Below are 10,007 nucleotides of genomic sequence, written 5' to 3'. Positions count from 1 at the left end.
TAGCCAGACTCATCAAAAAAAAAGAGAGAGAGGACTAAATCAATAAAATTACAATTGAATAAGGAGAAGTTACAACAGACACTACAGAAATACAAAGCATCAGAAGATACAAGCAACTCTATGACAATAAAATGGACAATCTGGAAGAAATGGACAAATTCTTAGAAACGTATAGCCTTCCAAGACTGCACCAGAAAGAAATAGAAAATGTGAACAGACCAATCACAAGTAATGAAATTGAAAACATGATTAAAAATCTTCCAAGATACAAATGTCCAGGACCAGATGGCTTCACAGGTGAATTCTATCAAACACTTAGAGAAGAGCTAACACCCATCCTTCTCAAACTCTTCCAAAAAACTGCAGAGGGAGGAACACTCCCAAACTCATTCTACGTGGCCACCATCACCCTGACACCAAAACCACACAGAGATACTACAAAAAAGAAAATTACAGACCAATATCACTGATGAATATAGATGAAAAAATCCTCAATAGAATACTAGCAAACAAAATCCAACAATACGTTAAAAGGTTCATACACCATGATCAAGTGGGATTTATCCCAGGGATGCAAGGCTTCTTCAGTATATGCAATTCAATCAATGTGATACACCCTATTGCCAAATTGAAGAATAAAAACCATATGATCATCTCAGTAGATGCAGAAAAAGACTTTTGACAAAATTCAACACCCATTTATGATAAAAACTTTCCAGGAAGTGGGCATAGAGGGAACCTACATCAACATCATAAAGGCCATATATGACAAGCCCACAGCAAACATCATTCTCAATGGTGAAAAACCGAAAGCATTTCCTCTAAGATCAGAAACAAGACAAGGATGTCCACTCTCGCCACTATTATTCAACATAGTTTTGGAAGTCCTAGCCATGGCAATCATAGAATAAAAAGAAATGAAAGGAATACAAATTAGAAAAGAAGAAGTAAAACTGTCACTCTTTGAAGATATGATACTATACATCGAGAATTCTAAAGATGCCACCAGAAAACTACCAGAATCAGTGAATTTGGTAAAGTTGCAGGATACAAAATTAATGCACAGAAACCTCTTGCATTTCTATACACTAATGATGAAAATTCAGAAAGAGGAATTAAGGTAACAATCCCATTCACCACTGCAACAAAAAGAATAAAATGCCTAGAAATAAACCTATCTAAGAAGGTAAAAACCTGTACTCAGAAAACTATAAGACACCGATGAAAGAAATCAAATGTGACACAAACTCATATATACACTACAAAAGGTAAAATAGATAGCAGTCGGAAGCAGCTGCATAGCACAGGGAGACCAGCTCAGTGTTTTGTGACCACCTAGAGGATTTGGATTGGGATGGTGGGAGGGAGGCACAAGAGGGAGGGGATATGGGGATATATGTGTAGGTATAGCTGATTCACTTTGTTATACAGCAGAAACTAACACAACACTGTAAAGCAATTTTACTCCAATAAAAATGTTAAAAAAAAAAGACACAAACAGATGGAGAGATACACCATATTCTTGGATTGAAAGAATCAATATTGTGAAAATGACTATACTACCCAAAGCAATCTACAGATTCAATGCAATCCCTATCAAATTACCAATGACATTTTTTACAGGACTAGAACAAGAATCTTAAAATTTGTATGCAGACCCTGAATAGCTGAAGAAATCTTGAGGGAAAAAACCGGAGCTGGAGGAATCAGGTTCTCTGACTTCAGACTATACTACAAAGCTATAGTAATCGAGACAATATGGTACTGGCACAAAAACAGAAATATAGATCAATGGAACAGGATAGAAAGCCCAGAGATAAACCCATGCACCTATGGTCAACTAATCTATGACAAAGGAGGCAAGGATATACAATGAAGAAAAGACAGTCTCTTCAATAAGTGGTGCTGGAAAGACTGGACAGCTACATGTAAAAGAATGAAATTATAACACTCCCTAACACCATACACAAAAATAAACTCAAAATGGATTAAAGACCTAAGTGTAAGACCGGACACTATAAAACTCTTAGAGGAAAACACCTTTGACATAAAACACAGCAAGATCTTTTTTGACCCACCTCCTAGAGAAATGGAAATGAAACAAAAATAAACAAATGGGACCTAATGAAACTTAAAAGCTTTTGCACAGCAAAGGAAATCATAAACAAGATGAAAAGGCAACCTCAGAATGGGAGAAAATATTTGCAAATGAAGCAACTGACAAAGGATTAATCTCCAAAATATACAAATAGCTCATGTAGCTCAATAGCAAAATAACACACAACCCAATCAAAATATGGGCAGAAGACCTAAATAGACATTTCTCCAAAGAAGACATACAGATGGCCAAGAGGCACATGAAAAGATGCTCAACATCACTAATTATTAAAGAAATGCAAATCAAAACTACAGTGAGGTATCACCTCACACCAGTTAGAATGAGCATCATCAGAAAATCTACACACAACAAACGCTGGAGAGGATGTGGAGAAAAGGGATTCCTCTTGCACTACTGGTGGGAATGTAAATGGATGCAGCCACTATTGAGAACAGTACAGAGGTTCCTTTAAAAACTGCAAATAGAACTACCATGTGACCCAGCAATCCCACTACTGGCTATGTACCGTGAGAAAACCATAATTCAAGAGAAACATGCACTCCAATATTCATTGCAGCACTATTTACAATAACTAGGTCATGGAAGCAAACTAAATGCCCATCAACAGATGAATGGATAAAGAAGTTGTGGTACATAAATACAATGGAATATTACTCAGCCATATAAAGGATAGAAATTGTGTCATTTGTAGAGACGTGGATGGACCTAGAGACTGTCACACAGAGTGAAGTAAGTCAGAAAGAGAAAACAAATATTGTATATTAACATATATATGTGGAATCTAGAAAAATGGTACAGATGAACCAGAGTGCAAGGCAGAAATAGAGACACAGATGTAGAGAAAAAAACGTATGGATACGAAGGGGGGAAAATGTGGCGGGGGTGGTGGTGGGATGAACTGGGATATTGGGATTGACATATATACACAATTATTTATTAAAAAAAATTAAACTCTACATTTACTGTGTTCTGTTCATTATGTCTGTTTCTTTTCTTTTTCCAATTTTGGGTCTTTTTGTGGTATAACAGGAAATATATTTAGAATTCTACATTTGTTTAAGTGTTTTAAAATTTATCTCTCTGTATACTTTTTTGATTGCTCTAGTTATTACGATGTGTATATGTTACTTATTATGGTCTAGTAGTATCAACACCTTACCACTTTGAGTGAGGTATAGAAATCTTACATCCTTTTACTCTCCTTCTCCTCACTTGTAAATATAAATGCCTTAATATTTCCTTTATATACTTTTATTGGTAGATCAGATAATGCTATAATTTTAGAGACAACTGTAAAATTATTTAAAAACTCATGCAGAAAATATGGCTATCAAATTTAATTCTAAAAAAATTTAAAAACTTACAGCATAAAATGTACCATCTTAACCATTTTATATATGCACTCCAGTACTGTTTACTACATTTTTGTGCAACAGATCTCCTGAACTTTTTGTATTTTGTAAAAATGAAGTTCTATACCCATTGAATGGAAATTCCCCACTTCCTCCTCCCCTCAGTGAAAATTACAGAGTTTTTGTGTGTAAATCTTGTATCACAAAATTTTGCTAAATTAATGTTCTTGTAAATTCTTTGATTTTTTTTTAAATAAAGAGAAATAGAGGGTTTTTTTTTTTTCCAATTTGGATTCCATTAATTTCTTTTTCTTTCCTAATTGCTCTGCCTAGCAATTTCAGTACAATGTGAGTAGCAGTGGTAAAAGCATGAAACATTATTTTGTTCCTAATCATATGGGGGAAATATTTCACTCTGTACCATTGAGTATGATGTTAGCTCTGGTTTTATTCCATAAACATTCTATTATTGGGGAGATTTCCTTGCTGTTTCTGCTTTGTTGAGTATCTATCTTGAAAAGATACTGTGTGTTGTCAAATAATTTTTCTGCACCAATCGTGTTTCCCCCTCTTCATTCAATTCCTGTGGTTTGTTACATTGGTTGATTTTTGTATGCTGAACTACCGTTCAATTAATAGGTAAAATGCACCTGGCCATGTTATGTCTTCTTTTTTTTTTTTTTTTTTTTTTTGCAGTACGCGGGCCTCTCACTGTTGTGGCCTCTCTCGTTGCAGAGCACAGGCTCTGACACGCAGGCTCAGCGGCCATGGCTTACGGGCCCAGCTGCTCCGTGGCATATGGGATCTTCCCGGACCGGGGCACAAACCCGTGTCCCCTGCATCGGCAGGTGGACTCTCAACCACTGCACCACAGGGAAGCCCTTATATAATTCTTTAAACATGCTGGTAAGTTCAGTTGGCTAGTATTTTGTTGAGGATTTTACATCAATATTCATCAAGGATATTTGTCTGTAGTTTTCTTTTCTAGTGGTATATTTGTCTGACTTTGGTATCAGAGTAATCCTGGCTGGGGAGGGCATGTGAGATTTTTTTGTTTAGTAGAAGGGAGGATTTTAAAGGGTTGATACCCCTGGCCATGTGCCATCAACCTCAAATGTTCAAGGGTCATCACATGCCATGGACTTGAGCTTGGTTACAGTAAAATTACATATGAATATATTGCCTATTTGTTACACAAATTCTGAGTTTGTAAACCACAGTATGTTTCCATTAGGCTCTTTGAAGGGAAAGATATTATACATAGGAAAATATAACTTGCAGAATATTTTCAACTGAACATTGTCAAATACTTACTTAAAACAAAATTTTAGGCACTGTGTAAAACAAGTAATGCAAACATTACATGAATGTAAAACACAGTTGATAGAATCTGTATTTTTAAAGAATAAATTTATTTATTTTATTTTTGGCTGTGTTGGGTCTTCGCTACAGTGCACGGGTTTCTCATTGTGGTGGCTTCTCTTGTTGTGGAGCACGGGCTCCAGAGCGCAGACTCAGTAGAACCTGTATTTAATGAAATGTTCATCAGTGACTGATGAGTGGAACAATCAAACAATCTACCAGCCAATTAGAAGCAATTAATACTAGTATTGACAGTAATGGCCAACCACAAGTTTGCTTGGTTATACTAAACTATTTTTAACGTCATTGGGAGATACTCTTAACTGCAATGGGGCAATCCAGTTAAACAGATATTGGTTCAAGTCCTGCTCCATTATTTAATATCCATTTGACTTTTGGAGTTAATTAACATCCTTTATAAAATTAATTTATTAACTTAATATGTCCTTTTAAAATACACTAAATGTATCCTTTAAAAATGTTTTTTAATTGAAGCATAGGTGCTTTACAATATTAAATTAGTTGCAGGTGTACTACATAAAGATTCAACAATTTTATACGTTATATTCCATTTAAAGATATTATAAGATTGGCTATATTACCTGTGCGGTACAATATATCTTGTAGCTAAGTAGTTTGTAAGTCTTATACCCTACTTCTACTTGCCCAGCCCACTTCCCTTTTTCCACAGGTAATCACTAGTTTGTCCTCAATATCTGTGAGTCTGTTTCTGTTTTACTACATTCATTCTTTTATTTTTGTTTTTTAGATTCCACATATAAGTGAAAACACACGGTATTCATCTTTCTCTGTTTGACTTATTTCATTAAGCATAATACTTTCCAGCCTCATCCATGTTAATGCAAATGGCGATATTTCATTCATTTTTCGCTCGAGTAGAATTCTGTGGTATATACCATATCTTTTTTGCCCATTCATTTGTCAGTGGATACTTAGGTTTCTTCTATAACTTGGCTGTTGTATTTAAAGCTGCTATGAACATTGGGGTCCATGAAACTTTTCAAATTAGTGTTTTCATTTCCAGAGGTAGAATTTCTGGGTTACATGGTAGCGCTATTTTTATTTTTTCAAGGCACCTCCATACTCTTTTCCATAGTGGATGAACCAATATACATTTCTGCCAATAATGCATGAGGGTTCTCTTCCCCACATCCTTGCCAACTGTTGCTACTTCTGGTCTTTTTGATGATAGCCATTCTGACAGGTGTGAGGCAATATCTCCTTGTGCTTTGATTTGCATTTCTCTGAAGACTTCCGTTGTTGAGCACCTTTTCATGTGCCTGTTGGCCATCTGTATGTCTTCTTTGGAGGAATGTCTACCTAGGTCTTTTGCCAATTATTTTAATGTAGTTATTGAATTGTATGAGCTGTTTATATATTTTGGGTATTAACACCTTATCAGTCATATCACTGGAAATATTTTCTCCCATTTCATCAATTGTCTTTTTGTTTGTCAATGGTTTCTTTTGTTGTGCAAAAGCTTCTAAGTTTAATTAGGTCTCATTTGTTCATTTTTGTTTTTGTTTCCTTTGCTCTAGGAGACAGATCCAAAAAATATTGCTATGATTTTTATCAAAGAGTGTTTTGCCTATCTTTTCTTCTAGGAGTTTTATTGTTTCCGGCCCTACATTTAGGTCTTTAATCTATTTTTAGTTTATTTTTGTATATCATATGAGAAAATGTTCTAATTTTATTCTTTTACATATAGTTGTCCAGTTCTTCCAGCACCACTTATTGAAGAGACTGTCTTTTCTCCATTGTATATTCTTGCCACTTTTGTTGTAGATTAATTAACCATAGTGGGTGGGTTTATTTTTGGACTCTCTATTGTGTTTCAACTCTGTTTCTGTTTTTTGTACCAGTAGCATACCATTTTGATTACTGTAGCTTTGTAGTACAGGCTGAAGTCAGGGAGTAATACCTCCAACTTTTTTCTCTTCTTCTCCAGATTATTTTGGCTACCTGGGAGTTTTATGTGGTTCCACATAAATTTCATAAAATTATTTTTCTAGTTCTGTGAAAAAGGCCCTGGGTATTTTACTAGAGATTGCATTAAATCTGTAGATTGCTTTGGGTCATATAAACATTTTAACAATATTAATCCTTCCAATCCATGAACATGCAATATCTTTCCATTTCTTTGTATAATTTTCAGTTTTTACTTCATCAATGTTTTATAGTTACAGAGTATAGATTTTTCAATTCCTTAGTTAAGTTTATTCACAGATATTTTACTCTTTTTAATGTGATTGTAAACAGGATTTTTTCTTGCTTTCTCTTTCTGGATGGTTCCTTATTAGTATATAGAAAAGCACCAGATTTCTGTGTATTAATATTGTATCCTGCAACTTTACCAAATTTATTTATTTGTTCTAATATGTATATGTATATATACACAACATATTATATATACATATATACATATATAAAAATATACACATTTTTTGGTGGAGACTTTAGGTATTCTATATGTTAGTATCATGTCATCTGCAAATAGTGACAGCATTACTCCTTCCCTCCCAATTTGGATTCATTTTATTATTTTTTTTTCTAGTTTGATTGCTGTGGCTAGGACTTCCAATACTACATTAAATAGAAGTGGCCAGAGTGGGCATCTTTGTCTTGTTCCTGATTTTAAAAACAAAGTTTTCAGCTTTTCACTTTTGAACATGATGTTAGCTGTGGGTCTGTCATATATGGTCTTTATTATGTTGAGATATGTTGCCCCAAAACCCACTTTGATGAGAGTTTTTTTAAAAAATGAATTAGTTAATTTTTGGCTGCCTTGGGTCTTCATTGCTGCACACAGGCTTTCTCTAGTTGTGGCAAGCAGGTGCTACTCTTCATTGCGGTGCACAGGCTTCTCATTGCAGTGGCTTCCCATGTTGCAGAACACGGGCTCTAGGCGTGTGAGCTTCAGTAGTTGTGGTGCATGGGCTTAGTTGCCCGTGGCATGTGAGATCTTCCCGGACCAGGGCTCAAACCCATTTCCCCTGCCTTGGCAGGCGGATTCTTAACTACTGTGCGACCAGAGATCCCCAACAAAACATTTTCTTAAACTGAATATAATTTGCCTTGGTAGGATTCATTCTTTCTTGGAACTCATGACTCTATTCTCCTTTCAAATTTATTTCTTTGAGAACATTTATTGTATACTTGTTCCACCATTGTATTTTTTTGCAGTTTTTTTTATTTTTAAAATATCTTTATTGGAGGATAACTGTCCCACAATGGTGTGTTAGTTTCTGCTTCACAACAAACCGAATCAGCTATACACATACATATGTTCCCACATCTCTTCCCTCCTGCATTTCCCAGCCGCCCACCCTCCCCATCCTACCCCTCTAGGTGGTCACAAAGCACCAAGCTGATCTCCCTGTGCTATGCGGCTGCTTCCCACTAGCTATCTATTTTACGTTTGGTAGTGTATATATGTCCATGTCACTCTCACACTTTGTCACAGGTTACCCTTCCCCCTCCCTATATCCTCAAGTCCATTCTCTAGTAGGCCTGTGTCTTTATTCCCATCTTGCCCCTAGGTTCTTCACGACCTTTAGTTTTTTAGATTCCATATATATGTGTTAGCACACGGTATTTGTTTTTCTCTCTCTGACTTACTTCACTCTGTATGACAGACTCTAGGTCCGTCCATCTCAGTACAAATAACTCAATTTCGTTTCTTTTTATGGCTGAGTAATAAACCATTGTATATATGTGCCACATCTTCTTTATCCATTCACCTGTTGATGGACACTTAGGTTGCTTCCATGTCCTGGTTATTGTAAATAGAGCTGCAATGAACATTTTGGTACATGACTCTTTTTGAATTATGGTTTTCGCAGGGTATATGCCCAGTAGTGGGATTGCTGGGTCGTATGGTAGTTCTATTTGTAGTTTTTTAAGGAACCTCCATACTGTTCTCCATAGTGGCTGTATCAATTTACATTCCTACCAACAGTGCAAGAGTGTTCCCTTTTCTCCACACCCTATCCAGCATTTATTATTTCTAGATTTTTTGATGATGGCCATTCTGACTGGTGTGAGATGATATCTCATTGTAGCTTTTTTTTTTTTTTTTTTTTGCGGTACATGGCCCTCTCACTGTTGTGGCCTCTCCTGTTGCAGAGCACAGGCTCCGGATGCGCAGGCTCAGTGGCCATGGCTCACGGGCCCAGCCACTCCACGGCATGTGGGATCTTCCCAGACCGGGGCACGTACCTGCGTCCCCTGCATCGGCAGGCGGCCTCTCAACCACTGTGCCGCCAGGGAAGCCCCTCATTGTAGTTTTGATTTGCATTTCTCTAATGATTAATGATGTTGAGCATTCTTTCATGTGTTTGTTGGCAATCTGTATATCTTCTTTGGAGAAACGTCTATTTAGATCTTCTGCCCATTTTGGATTGGGTTGTTTGTTTTTTTGATATAGAGCTGCATGAGCTGCTTGTAAATTTTGGACATTAATCCTTTGTCAGTTGTTTCATTTGCAAATATCTTCTCCCATTCTAAGGGTTGTCTTTTGGTCTTGATTATGGTTTCCTTTGCTGTGCAAAAGCTTTTAAGTTTCATTAGGTCCCATTTGTTTATTTTTGCTTTTATTTCCATTTTTCTAGGAGGTGGGTAAAAGAAAGATCTTGTTGTGATTTATGTCACAGAGTGTTCTGCCTTTTTTTTCCTGTAAGCGTTTGATAGTTTCTGGCCTTACATTTATCAAAATCAAAAATAAGTTTACCATATGTGCATGGGTTTATCTCTGGGCCTATCCTTCCTGATGCTTACATTTCAGAGGAATGGCTTTCAGGTCATTGAGAAAGACACTCCTGGGTTGTAGGAGGTACAGAAACATCACAGCAGAGAAAGGATTCACATTTGTAATTAGTTAATGCTCTATGAGAGGGAGGGCATGGGGCCTATATTCAGGTAAATTCTTTTGGCAGCATTCAACCTCCTCAAGCAGGTTTTTTAATGAGGTCATCCTAGGGACACTGCTTTATGCTGGTAGTAGCTATCCTAGAGAATGGTCTTTCTTTGCCCAAAGGTTTACATGGAGTTATGTTCTTGGTGTTCTGCAGGTCTTACCATAATTTTGGATGTGTTACAGAAAATGCCACTGCACAGATTCCAGACTTTAAAGAAAACTTACTCATTGGTCCAAA

The 10,007-nt window shown here is 36.3% G+C and overlaps 1 long non-coding RNA gene across 1 annotated transcript in view; it reads right to left on the bottom strand.

Moving 5' to 3' along the window:
* Positions 1–4,875: 4,875 nt before the first annotated feature.
* Positions 4,876–10,007, bottom strand: part of LOC309817760 — a 35,049-nt gene continuing 29,917 nt past the window's right edge. Inside the window, exon 3 of the long non-coding RNA XR_014296248.1 lies at positions 4,876–4,995. This is a non-coding gene — a long non-coding RNA (uncharacterized lncRNA). The remainder of the gene's footprint in view (positions 4,996–10,007) is intronic.

This window comes from Grampus griseus (genome assembly GCF_964374135.1).
Source record: "Grampus griseus genome assembly, chromosome: Y".
Lineage (NCBI taxonomy): Eukaryota > Metazoa > Chordata > Mammalia > Artiodactyla > Delphinidae > Grampus > Grampus griseus.
This window is presented reverse-complemented; position numbering and strand designations above follow the sequence as displayed.